Source organism: Pantherophis guttatus, chromosome 4 (assembly GCF_059756535.1).
Source record: "Pantherophis guttatus breed Tessera chromosome 4, ASM5975653v1, whole genome shotgun sequence".
Lineage (NCBI taxonomy): Eukaryota > Metazoa > Chordata > Lepidosauria > Squamata > Colubridae > Pantherophis > Pantherophis guttatus.
The window spans coordinates 100,005,995-100,026,191 of record NC_142066.1 but is presented as its reverse complement, the minus strand read 5'-3'; the positions used below and the strand labels follow the sequence as shown (position 1 = coordinate 100,026,191).

At 38.8% G+C, this 20,197-nt stretch overlaps 1 protein-coding gene across 4 annotated transcripts in view; it reads right to left on the bottom strand.

Moving 5' to 3' along the window:
* CPNE4 (copine 4) overlaps positions 1-19,664 on the bottom strand; it is a 517,058-nt gene extending 497,394 nt beyond the window's left edge. For 3 of the 4 annotated variants that reach the window (XM_060683627.2, XM_060683626.2, XM_087892520.1), the window contains exon 1: positions 19,344-19,648. The gene's annotated coding sequence lies outside the window, so the exon portion shown is untranslated. Of the gene's footprint in view, positions 1-19,343 lie in introns of all 4 variants that reach the window. The other variant, XM_060683625.2, reaches the window with a different exon arrangement.
* Positions 19,665-20,197: the final 533 nt, after the last annotated feature.

Sequence of the window (20,197 nt, the reverse complement as noted above, 5' to 3'; positions counted from 1 at the left end):
GCAAATGGTTAGCTCTTTTATTTATCATGATTCTATTTTTAATGGGTAAGATTGCTCAGGGAATTTTTTTGCCTCAGGTGCTAAACAAACCTGGCTGCCTATGGGCATCTTGATGAGGGGGCATCAATGCTGTTTTTCCTCAGGGAACAAAATGCCTTGGGGTAGCCTGTCTCTGTGCATGAAGAAGTCCTCTTCTGTAACTCAGAAGTGCCTAGATGCTGGTGGGGTCCTGTCAGAGAAATTTATTGCTGACACAGATCTGCCCAACTAGTCATGTCATATCATATCATGATATGTCATATCATGTCATATCTAAGCTGCAAAAAGACAGATAAACATTAGAGGGCAGACAGAGAGTTTCTCCTTATATCTTCTGCCATATCAAAGTCATCCAAATGATTGCAACTGTAATATGGGAATATGGATGGAAATATAAAGAAGCCTAGGCAATAGAAACTCTCACACTTTTTTAAAGCCCAGATAACATTCAGAAGATATTGAGTCCAATGATTCCCTGATTCATTGAACAAGTAGATGACGGTGGAGTGCAATCAGACTTTCAAGATTCTTTAGTTACAACTAATTTCAATAATAGTTTTAGTCTCTAGTCTTCCTGTGGGGCTGATAACAAACCAGATCCAGTGTGCCTACACCTATCAGTCTCTATAAAGGATGAGAGTTAGACTAAGAGCCAAAGTTGAGCAACAGTTTAACTTTCAGGAAATGTTCCTCCAGAGGATATTTGGTTAAGAAATTGGTTTAAGAAATCATGTGGCCTAAAGTGATCTTAATGAGGAAAAAGAGCTTGGCACAGATTTGGAAAACTATTTTCAGCCAACTCTCAACTTTTTTAGGAATCATGTCCCCACAGGAAAAATTTACGGACTTTCTGGAAGGGTATGATGGAAGCATTTAAAATAGGTGCCTTTAACCAATTAACATGCCTATTTTGAATTTTATTTCTTTTGGACAAAAAGAAAAATGTTCTTCCAAAATCTGGCATTTGACACTATCTTTCAACGACGCAATTCTGTGTTGTTGATGTCTGAAAATATGACCTGAATCTAGGTAGAAATGTAGACATTAAAACCTTCATTTAGCAGCAGTTTGATGTTGAAGCCATGTCTATTGTCAGCCTAATTGACATGTTCTCCACAGCCTGTTATCCACCTCCTGTTTTTAGTTTACCACAAGCTTGACATCAATTTGCACTTTTGGATCACACTTTCTGTCTGCTCAGCTCTCAAGACCCCAGGAATGACTTTCACCACTACTCTTCAATCCCAATCATCACTGGCTGCTTTTAAAATAAACCTGAGATAGGTTTTTCTACTCTGTTAGTATTTTTTTCTTGAGATAAGATTGAGGGGGCAAATTTCAGTGTCCACTTGTGATTATATATAAAGAAGGATTTGTTCTTTATTCATAAATGGGGAGCTATGAACCTAGCATTGTATGCAATTGGCTAATACACTGGGGGCTGCAGAAAGGCTGCAGATTCCTCATCTAGAAGGCCTCAGAGACAAACAGGTCCAGTTTAGGGGCAAGCAGAGGTCTGAACACATACATAGATCTGGAGCAAAGATAATTTCTCTCTACCTTGTCTATAAACTGAATTTCAGCTAGTGCTTCAGTGCTCCCTAGTGTCTTGCTATTGAAATAGCAATGCTGGTCGGCTTCAGCTCCCTGTGAACCATCTTGAAGAAGGAAAGTGTGCTGTTTTACATTTTGTATAACCCCCCCACACACACACACACACATGCACACACTTTCTTCAAGAAATTAAGCAGCATCTGATATTTCAATATCCTTATAAAGCAAAAAACGTGTAGTTTGCTTTATTGTGTTTACTCAAAACTCTTACAGCCTTTTAAGAAATTACCTAACAAGATCATTCCCAAAAGCACATTTCAAAAATGATAGGTGGGGTGTTTTAGAAGTGATAGAACTTTCATTAAGAACCCAGTAGAAGGTGGGGGTGTTGTTATTTGTTTTTCTGCTTCTGGAACACTGATGGGAGAAACAACAGTCTCTGCTTTCTGCGGAGCATATTGAAAGTGAACTGAAAGGAATCAAATACATCACTTTTCCTCATTTGGTTACTCTGTGATTTCAACTTTCCTCTTTTTTCATTTGACTAAATTATAAATTTCTTCTGCTTCTTTCTCTGTGCAGGACTGTCTGGGTGACAAGTGGAGTGTAACAAGTGTCACTACCAACTGTACATTGTTTACCAGAGAAAATATTACCTGAATTATATTTTAAATGGTGAATTGTCCATCTTGCAGTTTACAATTAACATTAACAAGTTTTTCAACTTTAACACTAACATTAGCTCTACACATCTCAGCCAAGGTTCAAAATACATTGGATTATTTTATTTCGTCTTCATCTTGCAACACAAAGATATGAGGTTCTATCCCACACATACTGTAGGCAGAGATAAAGGATCAAATGGTACTCTTAAGTCAAGCTACATAATACTCGAGGGTGGCCATGTTCTTTTGGCACATGAGGCAGAGAATCCCACAGGAATCATTTTCCATGGCATAACAAGCATTTTAAAATAGACTGGGAAGAAATAGGGTATATTCTGAATTTTAGTCAGAAACTGGGATGAGAAAAGTAAGCAAACTTATTAGTAGTCATTAAGTGTATTGTTTGTTCCTACATTTAAAAATACCCTGACTACCCTAGTGGAATGAGAGCTCATGACCACCTTCTTACAATAAGTAATCAAATCACACAATGAATCACAAAGGAAGCATTTGATACTCTTGTGCAGCACCTCACAATCTCAGCAACTTTAAGATAAGCAGACTTTAACTCCCAGAATTCCTTCAACCAGTTGTAGATTTTAGAATTGAAGTCCATACCTTTCAAAGTTGTCAAGGATGAGAAATACTGTTTTAGTGATTATTGAAAGGAGGAAGATGAAGCTGGGAAGTCTTGTGCTCCCACCAGGTATCAGTCTTTTTTTTTTTAAGTTAAGAAGAAAAAAATAAACCAAATATAACTTTTTTCCCTTCCTAAGTCCTATATGAACTTCATTACTAACTTAATGACAGTGGTGGGATTAAAGTAATTTAACAACCGGTTCTCTGCCCTAATGATTTCTTCCAACAACCAGTTTGCCAAACTGCTCAGAAAGTTAACAACCGGTTCTCCCGAAGTGGTGCGAACTGGCTGAATCCCACCACTGCTTAATGACACCAGTCCACCCTAACATCATAAAAAAATGTTAATATCAATTAAACCACGCATCTTAAATAATCAGGCCCTGAGCAAGAGGGAGAGCATATCCTGGAGAAAGGGCAGTCAGACTCGACATTCTTCAGTGGATAGTGTCATCTGGCATAGTTTCAAGTACTAGCAGATGGTTTTTCAAATTCCCCAGTCCCAAACTGTACGATGCATATAAGGATGGTTCAAGTGCTTATTTCAGAATAGAACCTGTCAGGAAAATGACATAGTGATCATGTCACAAGTTTACAAAACACAAGAACTGAGATGTTGCATTTCTTTTTTTTTATTATTTTGATTTGATCATTCCTTCAAAGCAATTAGGTGATATGTTTCATTTCTTCAGAGTTCAGAAAACTGTCAAGAATGGTCTTGAACAAGATTACAGAAATTCAGGATTCTCTGCTCATTTAAAAGAAGTAAGCTTGATGAAGAAACTGCTAGATGAGCCCAGTCACCTTGGCTAAGGACCAAGATTTAGTAATATCCCCAGACTATAACCATAATGACTACATAATTTACGCATATTTAAAATTAATAATTAGATTCCCAAACCAGGCATAAAATCATATTCATCATCCAAGGACAAAAATTAGAAATTACACCATAATCATAAGCTCCCATTTTCTGCAAGAAATAAATAAAACAAATTGTGTGTGTGTGTGTGTGTGTGTTTCTTTCTTTTTCGTAGATTTTACGTGTATGTCTCTTTAGCCAGGTTCTACCTACGTAAACCAAGATGTTATGCAGCCCTCGTTTAGTGAAATCACAATTCACTAGTTTCTGGGCTTTTTTTTCCTTTTCTGGCAGCCAGCAGACCCTTTGCTGCCCATTGGGAGACTAAGATAGATCTATTTCGGCCTTATATGGCCTCATCAGTTAGCCACACCCTCATCTCATGTATCCTCCCTGTAAAGGTACAATATTTGTTTTTCTTTCTTTTTCGTAGGTTTTATGTGTACGTCTCTTTAGCCAGGTTCTACCTACGTAAACCAAGATATTATGCAGCCCTAGTTCAGTGAAATCACAATTCACTAGTTCCTGGGCTTTTTTTCTTTTTCTGGCAGCCAGCAAACCCTTTGCTGCCCATTGGGAGACTAAGATAGATCTATTTCGGCCTTATAAAGCCGAATGATTTCACTGAACTAGGGCTGCATAATATCTTGGTTTATGTAGGTAGAACCTGGCTAAAGAGATATGTTATATTTGCAAATTCAATAACTTAATATTCTTTCATTATGTTTATTTTATTTATTTTTTTTGCTCATTGGTTGCTTTCTGTATTTCATTTTTTGTTTACCTTTTATAATTTTATCTTTTGTAATCTTGTAACAGAATAAAATAAAATAAAATTGGGGGGGGGAATAACAGAAAAAGGACAACAGGCAGCACAACCACATGCACACCTTTGTGTATTATATGAATTCAGAGAATCTGTGGATTCAATAATAATTAAGCATTTCAAGTAGTCAAAAAGTAGCACAATGCAGACATTTGCATGGCCAGACCATCAGGTATAAATCTTTAAACAGATAATTAATGCTGAGATGAGTTCTAATGAGTTCCATTGAAATAGATATAATTATTAGATTTAGGTTTTTTTATTTAAAAGAAGGAAATGAATGATCTTTTTTTCATCCCAGGTGTTACACTTCTACCTTCCAGAACCATTTTGACTCTTACATTGTAAACAAGGTATTTACAGTATGCTGACTGCCGGCTGCTTGCAGTTCAGCAATTTGAATCTCACCAGGCTCAGGGTTGATTCAGCCTTTCATCCTTCCGAGGTCAGTAAAATGAGGACCCAGATTGTTGGGGGCTTAGAGAGGGCTGTAAAGCACTGTGAAGCTAAGTGCTATTGCTATTCACATATAATTTCATATACCAAAGTCCACTGGCACTTTCATCCTATTTCAGTATATGAAAAGATGGGGGGGATGCACAATGCACAGTTGGCAGGAAGATAGGGACTTCATCACTTGACTTTAACCTCTGAGCGCCCCTCAACAAACATGTGCACTAAAAATTTAGAATTCTTTTTAATGTAATAAAATTATGTTTCTACGATCATTTTTCATAAATATGATTGTTTCCTTTCTATTGCATTGAAAAGTTTGTTGACTAAAGTTGTCAACATCTGCCTGGATTCTTGCTGCTTGAGGTTGTGATCTCTGAATGAAATGCAGTCAGTTAATGTAATGGTCACAGCACATATATAAAGTTTTATCTTCATTGTTGTTTTTCCTTTCCTAAGGATTCATTGTTTGCTTTCCTTCTGATATATAGTATGTGTGTCCTTGTGCAATATTAGGTCTTGCTTAAAATACATCTGATTTGGTTCATACAAATTGGGGGTCATATGTTCCCAAAGCATGCTTTCATTTGTCTGCAACCCCATTTTCACCTTGGAAGTGGGTAGCATTACACAAGTCAGCAAGATGGTTTACACTTTATTCCAGTATACATCTATTTATTCTTATTTCCACAAGATTGGGAGATGTGCCAACAAAGGAGTCTGCACCTGTGCTTTTAATATCATCTTAATCTTTAGAAATCAACAGTTCTTCCTGCCAGAGGAATAAACAAATTGATCTGATAATAATACTACATGAAACATATTGTTTCATACAATGGTAATACAATTAATAAAGTATTTGAGAATGTATGGCCCACTGCAAGTACGCATGGACAAATAGAGTGATTATTAGCTATTGTTCAAAAAACAACTAGGAACAAAAAATATAATAGCACTTCAACAAAAAATGAGAAATATATTTGAAACAAGCTGCTAAAAATTGCTAAATTATGGTTAATTTGTCACACTCATATGTTTTATTCCCTGAGCAGGATTCATAAAGAATTTTATTACTATATTGCACAACAGAAACCTTGAAAAGCAAAGAAATAATATAGACTGAGACATAATATTTAGTTGGTGAAAAATACAAGCTTGTTGGGGGCTTTTCCTTCCAGTCATATGGAGGCATGGAAGAGCTGGTATCTTATATAATACCCACTTATCTTACAAAATGTCTTTATAAGACTTACTTCTGAATTTGCTTGTACAAGATTCTACAAACATTAATTTTGCAATTTTTCATCTTATTTTATCTCTTAAATGATTTACGATTAACATATCTCTTCAATCAATGTGATTATACAAGACTAGTCATTTCAATTTCTCTTATTTTCCATCCTCACAATCTAGCTAGAGAAAACACTGTACATACCTAAATAGCACATGCTATTTACTTCTTGGATAAATGTTATAATATAGACTCCAGAAAAAGAAATAAGGAATAAGTAAGATTAAGACAAAGAAATTATAGCAATGAGATAAAGAATAAAAAAAAGGAAAAATAGCTAAAACTATTTTATACCAACATCATTTATTATATCTTTCTACATCTTTCTAGACTTACAAACCAGCATATTCATACACCAAATATATTCATACATATATTTCTTTTCCTTCTTCAAATTTCTCACTTTTCTTTTCGAGGATCTCATCAGCTCCATAAGCACAGCTCGGTCTTCTCAGTCTTCCTCTTGACCCATCCCTTTCAATTTAATACTCATTCATTTTCTCTCTATGATTAAATAATGTACTTCTTCAAACACATCAGAGACAAATATTTTGGTTTTAATATATTAATTTTCAGATCAGTTTTCTTCACTGCATCATTCATTGCACATCATTTCAATTTTCAACAATATAGCTACCAACAATATAGCTACCTTTGCTTTTAAAACTACAAATACTTTTATGCTCCTAACCAGCACAAAGGCATTATTTATATATTTATCCATAAACACATTATGGAATCATCATACATCCTTGCCATAACACTTACTCAGTTTTGAATCATTTGCTAAACAGTCCACAGCATACTATCCTTTATCATTGTAATGGTAACAATGGCTTTAGCACATTTTGGACAGAATATCTCAGCCAAAGCCCACATATACAAGCATGCTCACGCTATTTTGTGAATGCTAGGCTCCCTACCCTAAAGATTACCTTACAATCCAGTATAACCTGGTCCACATCTCATCAAATAAGAGGTAGAAGGAATATGCTCAGAATACCAAAAGCAAATACCATATTTTTAGAATCTCTAGTCAAATTACAAATTATTTTGTATGTATAATTATATGTATAACTTTATCAAGACAATTCCTGATTATTACTCACTTTGCCCGATACAGAGTTTTCAGAAACTAAAAAAACTTGCAAATACTTCAGTAAACTATAGATTCTAAATTATTTGCCAATTGTGTAGGCAAAATAGTATTCTTATTTTCATTTTTAGCACCCAGTGCTATTATAGATATAATAGCAGTGCAGAATGAATGGCTGGAATTATCTGGGCTCCTTTCTACTGGGAAGATTTTTTTTCCTTTTTACGTGACAAGCAGAATACTGTTTCCATCTGAAAACAGAAAACTATACTACTGGTATCTGATTTCTGCAGGTTGGAAGGAATTCCAGAAATTGCTTATATGTAAACTCAAGGACATGGCCCAAGAATTGTGATTTGCCCATCCCTGTAGTATTGCAACATAGGACCATGTACTTTTAAAAGGATTTGGAAAAAAATATTTTGGATCTTACACAAATGCAAAAACTTTCTGCTGCGTATTAAAGCAACCTAACTTATTTTGGGCCTCTGCACAAGCCTGAAAGATGCCACTACTTTAAGGCAGCAACCCCCAACGTTTTGAGCACCGGGGGCCTCCTTCTGTGAAGAAAGGTTTATCCTCAGGCTAGAGGGGGCATGGTTTTGCATGCTGCCTGCATACTGTGGATCGGGCTTCACTGTTTCTGCAGCCCAGTTGCTGGCATGCTGCAGACTGATGTCAGTCCACATACCCGGGGGGTGGGGGTTGGGGGACTCCTGCTTTAAGGGATTTACTTATTAAAGTTAATACAACTCTTAAAGCAGCTGCACCATTTTTCAGATTCCCTGCCTTAATGAAAGAATAACAGAGTGGTGCTTTATGACTTGTGTGCAAGGTCTTAAGCATTTCTCTCAATGTATTTTTAAAGTATTTACAGCCCTTCTGCAGCATGCATTGCTGTAACTGAATTAGTATTAATAATTATTTCTATGCACTTTCTTGAACATAATTCTAAGCAGAGCACAAGAGACAAGTTTGTTACTTGAGGCAAATATTGGACGCAATTTATGGTGGTATTGTGCTATTTATTGCGTTAGCCATTCAGAGTCGCTTTGTGAGATGAATATAAACCTCATAAACACATAAATAAATAAATATTGTAGGAATTTGCTTCTGTCAATACTATCAATATCACCAACAGTTCTAGGACTGATTTTATCTTTGCTCAGTGGGTTGCAACCAAATTTTGATTTCTAGATCCACATGAGACCCTAGGACAGTGATGGCTAACCTTTTTGTCGCCTAGTGCTGCCCCCCTGCACACCCTGCCCCATGTGTGCCCCGCCCCCTGTGTGCGACCCCCCACATGCACCCTGCCCCCTGTGCATGCGCACATATCATCCACATGTGGCCCACCCCCCTCGCATGCGTGGCAGAGATCTGAAAACCAGCTGGCTGGTGGGAGGCGCGCGCATACGCTGAGGAGCTGAACTGGGGTGACGGCTCGCATGCCAGTAGAGAGGGCTCTGCATGCCACCTGAGGCATGCATGCCATATGTTCACCATCACGGCCCTAGGAGATTTTTAAGTTAATGTTCAGCAGGGAAAGAGATTAAGCAATTGAAAATATCACAGTCATCATATACAATATTCAGAGTGGCATAACAATAAGCCAGTTTGATGTAGTGGTTAAGTTGCTAGTCTAGAAACCAGGAAGACCATGAGTTCCACTCCTACCTTTAGCATAAGAGCCAGCTGGCTAACTGGGCCAATCATTCTCTCAGCCCAACCCATTATTTAGGGCTGTTGTTGTTGTGGGGAAAACAGGAGAATGAGAGGTAGTAGTATTATATAGGTTTGCCACCTTGAGTTATTTATAAAATATAGTGAAGGAAGAATAAAAAAACAAAAAAAAATAATAGTACACCAAACACAAAAGCAAAAAAGTTATATGATTCAATTCAAGGCGTGAATCAGCTTTGCATTAGATTGTAGCGAATATGTGACAAAATAATTACAATAATTTCAGAAATTTGATTGCAGTAACATACAGTAAGTCATATGATGCACTTAGAATGACAAGCAATGACTTATAGCCTAAATATGTTAACTTAATGAAAGCCAAGCAAAGAATATTTCCAGCCCTGACTCGTTTCTGTAAAATCTCCTTTGAGAATTTGGGGAAAGAAAGAAAAACCTATAGTCTAAAAAATTAAGAGCCGGTGCAGAAATTAGAGCAGAGTTTTACAGTTGTGTTCTACAGCAGGGGTCTCCAACCTTTTGGACCTCAGGGATCACCAAACTCATAATTTTAAATCCCGTGGACCACTGGGGGGGGAGGTTCAGCTGCCTTTCGGGCCTACCTGTCTGCTTCTGCAAGGCTTTCAGGTGGGAGGCCCGAGAGAAAGTGCCTGGTCCAGGCACACAGCCTGGAAACCTCTTTTGTGTTCCTTCTCTCAAGAAGCTTGGTCAATCTGAGTGAAGGAAAACGAAGACAGGAAGACTGACGGTGGCTTGCTGACATTGGTGGGAAAGTCAGTCCCATATTCCAGAGCTATGGTAGTCACAGGACTGGCCCTTTGGTCATCCTGGAGCAGCTCTTCCACCCAGGTGCACCGGCCTGCAGAGGAGCTGCCTGCTCCCTGGCAGGCCAGTGCACCCGGGTGGAGGTGACTACCACAGCTCTGGAATATGGGACCAGGCCATGGTGGGGCTGGAAATCTCTGCCATAGGATGTGGCACAAGCAATGTGCAACTTTGCAGGTGGTGCAACATGCAAAAAGGAGCACAGCCCTTGCTGGCCTGAATGAGATAATGGTGCTGTTACAGAGGTGGGGGGGTGGCCCAAGCGGGCTGAAGTGGCGGTGGCGATGGCTGGAAGGTGCAGGAGTGAAGTGCTACTTGCATTTGCATGGCATCAGCATTCTGCCTTCACCATGGTATATTTGTGCCAGCTGGTGGCACCAAGGCAGCCCTTGTCTCCTGCCATTTGGGGATCAGAGTGGTAAACCGCATCCAGGAAGCACTACAGCTTTTTTTCCATTTTATCATTTCTTCCCTACATTACAGTACACTGTTCATAACTCTCCTATTTTAAATTTAATCAGCATCAACCTAGAATCTTGACCGGTGCACAACATTGTTGTGCACAACAATTATTTTTTGCACAACATAATCAAGGCAATGCAGCAAAGAAAGCAAAGCTAACAAATCTCAATTCCCCCGCTTCATGCTAAATTTCTTTTAAGAATTTCTGCTCATTCCCATTTTAAATACATAGGCATATTCATGCCTGAGATTTATCCACCAATCTAATACAAAGAGAAGTCTTTAAAGCCCGGTGATGTCCGGAAAGGGACAGCCGATGTAAATAATAATTTTTAAAAATCACAATCAAAGGGGATTTGGGCAGCTAACACTGGAAAAGCCAGCTTTGGAAAGCGCCAGCTGGATACAAAAAGAGGAAGGGGTCTTTTTTTTTTCCAGAAAGAGCCACAGGGAAAGAAGGGGAAAGAGCAGTCGGCTTTGTACAGAAAAGTCAGGCAAAGATATCTCAAAGATATCTCCAGGGAAGGTTTCTTCCTCCTCCTCCTGGAACCGCTGCTGCTCTTCTTCCTTTTCTTCTCAGCCGTAGCCACCTAACCTCTGAAGATCCAATATTTCCACCTCATCCAAAAGGCTGGGGGCAGAAGGATGGAAGGGGTGGTGAGGGCTTTGTGGGGCCTCTCTGATGGGGGATGGCTTGAAGTAGACGAAGGGCTTGGCTTGGCATACAAGAGCTGGTGCTGGGCTTGACCTGCCAGCTGGAGGGGAGCTGCTGCAGGGGACTGATGAGGGGGCGCTTGGGGCTCAGAGCGGTAAACCACGTCCAGGAAGCACTACAACAGAGGGAAGCAGCCAGAGTCAACCCTGGCTTTGCTGTCCATTACAGACGCTAGATCAGCCCCCTTCAAACTCTCGTCTCTCGAGGAGCCCAGCCAAAGTTTCCCGTGCCGTTTCAGTGAGTGCTCCTTGAGAGACGAGAGTTTGCAGGGGGCCGATCTAGCGTCTGCAATGGACAGCAAAGCCAGGGTTGACTCCGGCTGCTTCTCTCTGCTAACAGGTGGCCAAGCTAACTGCCTGAAGAACCCCATCATGTCTCTGGGAATTAAAGCGCTGAAGCATGAGCTTGGCTGAGCTCCCCGAGAGAAATGCAATGATTTCTCTGCAGACCACCAAAATTTTCTCATGGACCACCAGTGGTCTGTGGACCACCGGTTGGTGACCACTGTTCTACAGAATGCTACAGTTCTTAGTGAAAAAGTAAGGTGGCAAAAAATCACTAGTCAATTTTTTTATCACTATATCTTTGCCTCTTGAACATGGATTCAGAATTTTTCATTTTTTTTTAAACTAAATGTTCCATGGCTTTAAAAAGGAGCAAAATTTCCAGGTTAGAGAGTTGGACTGTAAAAGAGCAGACCATAATCCTCACTAAAACACAAAATTAATTGAATCATTTTGTCAGTCAGTTGCTTTCAGTGATGTGGAAAGGGACGGGCTGCTGGGGGTTTGCACAGGTTCAGGCGATCCTCTAGCTAGGATTCTACCCAGTTCGGTGAACCCCCAAATCCCAACCCTGGCTGGCCCCACCTAACCCTCCCTGCCCCTCCCACCCCTCCCCACCCCTCCCAGGAATCTCCGCGTGGCCCATTTTGGATACCAGATATGTACAGGGCTTGCACAGAGGCTCTGGAAGGGCAAAAAAAGGGTCTCCATTTCCGGCCTCCAGAGGGCCGGGGCGGCCATTTTTGCCCTCCCAGAGACTCCAAGAAAGCCTTCAGAGCCTGGGGAGGGTGAAAAACGGCCCCCTGCCGTGATGCATGATTAGGCCATGCCCACACCCACCCAGCAACAGGGCAGCGAATCTGTTGCTGAGATTTTTGATTTTTAAAGCCCACCCCAGATGTGGATGAAATAAGCAGGAGGACTCACTGTATGCACTTTGAGCTCCTTAAAGATATGATATAAAGGTAAGAAAACAAACAGATGAACAAGCAAATGAATGTTTAATTTAAATTAACAAATATTTTAAACTTTAAAATTTCAACAAATTCTAGTTTGTTCTCACAAACTGTCTTACCTCAAGCTGATTTTAAATTGTATTTTCCTGCTTTTAGGTTGTTTCGCCAAGTAAAAACAAGCTAGTTTATCTATCACAAGCAATCTATCATTAACCCTAGAATCTGAAACAATTACTTAAACAAGGAATGCCTGGTTTTTAATACGCAACATATAAATAAATTCCCATTTTGGTGTCCCCCAATTTGCTTGCAATGATGGGAATGATAGAAAAAACTGTTCTAAAGAGAGACAATAAGGTTAATTCCTCTCAGTAACTTATTTAAAAATGTGAGTTTCTCAAAATAAACTTACCTTTTATATTATTTTTCTGCAAGTGTATTTCATAAAAAAACTTTAAAGCAAGGTTGTTCAGCTGAATTTGTTGTATGGTTCGAATCAGCTAGGTTTTCAATGTGCACACTGCATTATAATGTTTAATGGTATGTCAATTCTGGTACTTGCACATCAATAGAAAAATAATACAGCGTCCCTGTTTGACTCACAGCATGAAATCTATAACAAATATAATTTAAATAAGACCACTCTGAATTTTGCTTGCTTCCTTGTTTAATCTACCATGCCTAAAAATTATAGATTCATCCTTTGTTTAGATAGACAATAAATATTTTCACAGGGAAAAAAATCATCAAAGTACTTCTTCCAGTACTAAGGAAACATCCCCTATATCAAGCATTATATTTATAAAGTTTTAGTATGTTAATAATACTTTATAAGCTAATATCATCCAATGGCAATTTATTGAATTAGGTAATTTGAAAGCAATAGTTCATTTTTACAGTTAAGGTCAATGCGGACACAAAAGTTCATATTACCAAAAGACTGACTTAGTACTATTATGCCGGATTGAATTACTATGTCTCATCCCATGCTTTTCAAGTTAAGAGCACTTCATATCTTCAATTGATAGGAAAATCAATTTCCTTTAGATAGGAAAATCAACTGATACACACCCAAACCACACTAGGCTTTTTTTTTCTACTATGGTGTCTGATTCACTTTCACAGCCTTGGTGCATCATCCAGTTGCGTCTCCTAATAATTTTTCTTCCAATGGTTTCTCAATTTGGAATTCTTTTAAACTTTTTAAAAATATGGCAATGATTTTCATTATTCTCCATACTCTTCTCCTCTTTTTACAGACCACAAATGAGTGTTAGTCAAGGTAACATCAGGAGTCTGATTTTCAACATTCCCCAAACAGGGATGTAGTCATTTTAAATAAAACATACAAATTTAGCTTTTTTAAAAAAAAAACATCTAATATGGTCCTTGGAATTTCTTGTGTCATGCAATATGAGATACACTTGCAATAGTGTCCCAGTCCTTGTTACCTTGCATCTGGACTACAGGTAGTCCTTGACTTACAACCGATCACTTAGCAACTGTTCAAAGTTATGACCTATCTGAAAAAGGAGACTTATGACCTGGATCTGAAGTTCTGACACCCAGCCCACCCCCCCATGTAACATGTCCACACCTTGGTGCTTGGCATTACAGTCACATTTATGGCCGTTTGCAGCATCCTGCAGTCTCATGATCTCATTTTACCAGGCATTTCTAGTTTTCAGCAAATCTGTATTCTTAGTAAACCACTGCTTATATTAATGACCAGCACATTCACTTAATCACCACAGCAAAAAAGGTCATAAAATTGGGTCAGTCATTCGATGGATACTGTTGTAACTTGCCACCATAATGCATAGGCTTCCTTATCGTCATAAGTCAAGTATTACCTGCACTACAAATAATGTAGTGGGCTTGTCCTTGAAGAGTGTTCAGAAGCTACAGCTGATGGAAATTCAGCTACTTGCCTGCTAATTGGTAATAGCAGATACAGAGATGCTTACATCTTTGTTTAGAAACTAACTGACTATCAATTGATTTCCTGGTTCAGGGTGCTCATCACTAGCTCTAAATCTCTGTTTGCCTTGGAACTTAGGTACTCCACATACTTGTAGAAATACAAGTATGATTTTGTATGATACAAAAAAGCAGAACAGCAAATAGACTTTTTTGTTATGGTGCTTTGTGGAACAGGTTGCCCCAAAGTAAAATGGACCTTTCCTTTTTAAGATTCAGTAACAAGTCTGTCCGCACGATAAGGTCCAAAACCTCTAAATTGTCACTGGATGGAAACTCTGCCTGATTTTTACATGCATCATATGTGCATCCATTATGTCTGTTATCTTGACTTTTTGGACCGTCCTGGTCCATGTCTTGCATGTGTTGCCATGGATGTGCCCATGGAAATCACCACAAAGGACACATGATTTCTGACTTTTCAAACCCCCGGCTTTTTTGGGGTGAGGAAGGTCTCTTCTTTTTTCCCATGACTACACTAGCATAAATTGATTAAGGAAGCAACTTCAAAGTCATATGCATGCAAAACAATAACTGGAACGCAAAATGTAGCAAAGAGCAGCACCATGGTGCCTCTGAAATAAAAGCCTATAAAGTAAATTCTATCACATGACAGAATGTGCAAAGTAATATGTTTGTTTGTTTGTTTGTTTGTTTGTTTGTTTGTTTTGTATGTTGCCCATCTTACCAAGAGACAACTCTAGGTGGTTTACAAACAAATAAAAACATCGAGATAAAACATGAAAATATTAAAGTAATAAATATTAACATTAGAATTCATTAAAAATCATTAAAGGTGGGAAAACAAGAGAACAAGATGCACATGGGGAGGAGGTGGAATCTTATCTCAGTCTTATCTCACCTCCAGAATGACATGCCTCCATTGGGACCCCAAGCCAGATGGCAGAGCTGGGTCTTCAGGCTCTTTTGAGTGAGTGAAGATCTCACCTTGAGGGGTGCACAATGTTCCAAAGGGCAGGAACCACAACAGAAAAGGCTCTTCTGAAGTCTATCAGCCAGAATTTCTTGACTCAATACCTTGAATTGTATGCAGAAGCAAACTGACAACCATTGCAGCCGGTGCAACAGCAGTGAAACATAGACCACCCTAAGGGTCCCAAAAACTCTATGCATGGCTGCTGTTTCCAAATACTCTTCAAGAGCACTCCCATGTATAATGCTTATAAACCATTTTTATACATTGAGCCAATTCATCTTAGTTCAGAAGTAATATCTGATAAATTGTGCCCTTCTTAGAAGTTCAGGATTTCAGCCTTAGCTTTGGATTGTGATGTGGGCTTCCTAGGCTGCTAACTCCATGTTTACTATCTATCTACTGATTGCATTACAGAAAGCAATTGTAGCTCGGGAGTGGAATGCAACGTGCCCAGCATGCAAAAGATTCAACTTTCCATCTTTGGTATCTTCAGTAGAAAAGGGATCAGAAAACAGGTCTAAAAGAAGGCTGAGTGGAGCCCAGAGAGCTGCTGCTATCCAGAGTAAACATCAGCCATCAAAAAGCAGTCTGGTCTGAAATAAAGCAATTTCTTCCAGAAGAAATATTTGAAGTTTTGCATAGCGCTATTGGTTGATCTAATGCTAGGTTTTTACTTTACTCAGTTTGTTTTCTTTCTTAAGTTGATGGGGTATACAGTGCAGCATTTCAGCAATTATCTATTTTAAACCCAAGGAGTATAACAGCCATTTTATTGACTCTGTCCAATAAAATAGAAATGGCTTTCTACACTATCAGTTTTTAATAATATAAAGAAACATCAAGCCCCAAATATGTCATTCTGTTCATGATTTTGGATTGAAAACAAGAATATTATGCCTCAATGCCTCTATATACCAGTGTCAATCCATATGTTGAAAAGGAATAGCAAAGTAGAACCAGTTGCAGCAGTAAGCATAGTTTGGGTTTATCCCAGGAGCCTTAAAAAGAATATCATAATTAATATTCAGAACTCTTTTCTTAGAATGTCAGCCTTTACTTGCTTGCTATAAAAGATGGAAGATCTGGTGTATCTATCTGTCTGTCTGTCTGTCTGTCTGTCTGTCTGTCGCTCTATCTATCTATCTATCTATCTATCTATCTATCTATCTATCATCTATCGGTTTTTTTTTCTGTCGAAACACCTGGTCTACCCCAATATGGGAGGGAGCATATTGCTCCATCTCCCTTTATTTTTCTTTATCAGCAAACACACACACACACACACACACACACATAAATTCCCTGAAGTCAGTGGAATTAAGTCTAATTAAAACTGACTCCACCTGTACAGAATTCTCTCCAGCTAGTATTTCTTAAGTCAAGGACTCAGCTGTCAGCATTTGTTTAATGTCTGAATGCCAATAGGGTGCCCACTTGGGCATAGCTCTCTGCCCTACTAATGATGGATGCTTAAGTAAAGTGACCCAATTTACAGGGTAATCCTATGCATCTACCTATTCAGCAGTTAGTTTTACTCCATCCAATGACATGTATTCCAGGTATGTGTTTGAACTTGCAACCTTATCTATATAATTATCTACATGAAATGCCACACGACCATCTTCACCCCTAAATAAATATGCAAGTGTTTATTCTCTGAACAACTGCCACCCATCTCCCCTCACAACTCACTGCATGCTATCAAATTAATCTATAGATTTCTGCAAACCTTTTATCGTCTATCTATAGTTCTTTCTCTAGTTCTTTGCTTCTGCTCATTTCATCAGCATGTTTAGTGGACAATGGCATTCTTTATACTACTCTATAGCTATATATTTAGCATATAATTCATTTTATATTCTAGTTAGGGTTTTAAATTGAGCAGATGTTCACCTCCATGTTCTGCTATGAAACAAATATTTACAGATTAATATTTGGGAGGTTTGAAAGGCAAACCTTGACATTTAACCTTTGAGCCCTATGCTTTCATCAATATGTAGGAAATAATCTTAAGAATCTTTAAATCTACCAACGTGTTTACAATTTGTTCGATGGAGAATCCTACAGATTCAGCAGGGGTTATTTTTGAGGAAAGATGCTTAGGGTTATGCTGTTCTTGAAATCTCTCATTCATTATGCAAGAGAGCCATTGAAATGAAAATCAAATATCTTAGCCAATCAAACCTTTTACATAAGTAGCCAAAAAAAGCTAAATTAAACTACACCTATATGTGGGGAGAGAATTCTTACACAAATTGTCCCCGCATTTATTCCCAAAGAATTTTACTCAGGTTAGAAAAAACACATATTCATCTCTTTTTTTTTAAATGATGTCTCCTATTAATTCCACTAAACTCCAAACTGTATGTTACTAATGTTTTGTCCTAGTAATTTCAAGCCATCAGCACTGTTTATATCTTTACTATATCTCACATTTCCTTAAAAAGATCTATGGAAAATTTTATATTTATATTTTCCTGCAATTATTATATAAATACAACATTTTCTATTGTCTATTACTGCCCAGATTGCATTGGAACATTGTATGTTAAATATAAATATATTTCTATAACTAGAAATTACATTTGGGGATGGACTATCATCTGGCCCTTTACAGGAACTACATTAATCAATCAGACCAATGGTGAAGTATTTTCCACTTTGTCCACACACTCTTTTCAGACTTTCCTGGCTTGGTGTCCAGAGACATCACTTTTGGCTCCAGTCTCATCATTTCCAGTCAATCAATTGTTGAAAATTGGAGAATAGTAACACCTAAAGATTGAGAAAGGTGGCTTTCTGATAAGCATCTGATGTGATGGGAGGAGAGGGTTATAATATTATCACAGTATTATAATTCTCCCATTTAAGGCCATTCACAACACTCTTTATAAGTGGATGGAAAATGTAAGAATGAGCAAACTGTTCATCTTTACGTAATGGTTTACAAATGCTTATTCCTGTCTTCTGAAATTAAATCTCAAACATAGGCCATGTAAAGCATCCCAAAATAAGACAGGCAAGTAAAGCTATCTTCTTTTGTTGTGTTAGAAGACATGTATACTAGAGTTCAAATTATATAGTATGTTCTAAATAATAAACTGGGATTCCTTCAGTCTCTAGGCATTGTCACATAAGTCTGCACAAATATTGATCCTATCCAAAACAATGGCTGGTCCTCCCTGGTCTGTCACACCAGATTAATGTGTGAGGTGGATCTGAAGTCTGAAGGATCAGATACAATAATTGCCACTGAACAGAGCACAGCTCAAAGGAATTAAACACACTTCCTTACCTGATTAAATTTGAGAATTTAAGCAGATGCATCCATGATATAGTCAGCATTTTAAGGCTAGAGATGCTTTTTCTCTAAAAGTAAGTCTGGGAATTAGATCATCCATGAAAGGAGAAAAGACTTGAGGACAGGGTGAATTAGAAATAGAGAAATCACAAAATGAGTTTTTTTAAAGAAAAAAAAACTTTTCCAAGTGAAAATCTTTCAATAAAAATATTTCATAATTGCTTTAAATCCTTTTTCTATACCATCATCTTCGTCAATGGAAGCCCAAAGGTTCAGATATACCACTCATTTCACTTGACACCCTTAAATCAGTTGGGGGCATCAGGGCAAAGAGTTGCCTCCAGCAACTACTGGAAACTAACGCTGCAAAGGAATCCCGGGTTATCTGTGCCCGGGACAGTGTGAAACTTGCCTATTAACACTATTTGCAATCCGGCGAAATTGACCGAGGATTGTAGGTAGATTTAGTCAATGTGTGAAATTGATTAAATCCCAATCTAGAAAAAACCGTGGAAATCAACGGGAGAGATTTACCATTTGGCTAATTTAACACACCGATTCTAAATATGCTCTCGATCTGGGTCCTACCCAATAAAGGCTGCCTGATCTTGGTCAGGGAAAAGACACCAAACCTGAGATCCAAGCACCCTTCTAAATTTCCGGCATACAATGTCTCCGAAAAAAGTTAGCGAACACGCCCTCTGTAATGCAGAACCAAGCAGCTTCGGGAGACCCGGGAAGCGCATTGCTCCCTTACCTGCACAACCCGATCTATAAAGAAGCAAGTGTTCAATACTACACAGTGTCTTTCTGGACGGCGATCAAGCGGGAACCTCCAGGACTCCTGAATATCTCCCTTTCAGCAAAGATGTTGTGCGGTGGAGGGCAACTGCTGCCAGAGAAGGGAGTTTCATGCCTCCGGAAAGCCGGGCTCCATCCTCCACTCGTCGCCCGCAGAGGAGTGGGAGAAAAGGACAAGCACCTCCGCTTTAGGCGCGCTTCCCCCTTTTTCTGAAGAAGCGGGCGGGCACCCAGCCTCAGAAGGAGCAGAGGCTGGGCAGCGGGCGGGGAAAGGGGGAAGCTCTACTCGCGCGCCACCTGGAGGACCTAGGCAATTACAACAAATACCCGCCGCCTCCCCTTTCCCTTCCGACCCTGATTTTTTTTTTAGTTTTTCGTTGTTGGAAAGCCGGGGAGTTGAACGATCCTCCTGGGATCAGTTCATTACAAAATAGATGCTCGCTCGCTCGCTCAAGCGCTTTCGTCCGGATGTTAAAATGTTCAGTGTACTGCAGCAGAGAGCTGGCCAAACGACCAAACAAGGAGGAAAAATGGGATTAGAAACTGAAGTAAAGCTTGAGTTTTCTGGGCAGAAAACTCACCCTATATTACTGTATGGTTATTTCAGTGCATCACTCTTTCATCAATTTAGGATTCTATAGGAGGACATAATTGCCAAACAAATTGTAGATTAAAATTTTCACAATCTGGTGTTCTCCAAATGTTTACTATTACAATGCTTATCTTTCCCTTCCAACCACTGGATGATAGAGCTTGTGGTTTATTTAATATCTTCACTAAAGGTAGCAAAAAATTGAGATTTGTTCAACT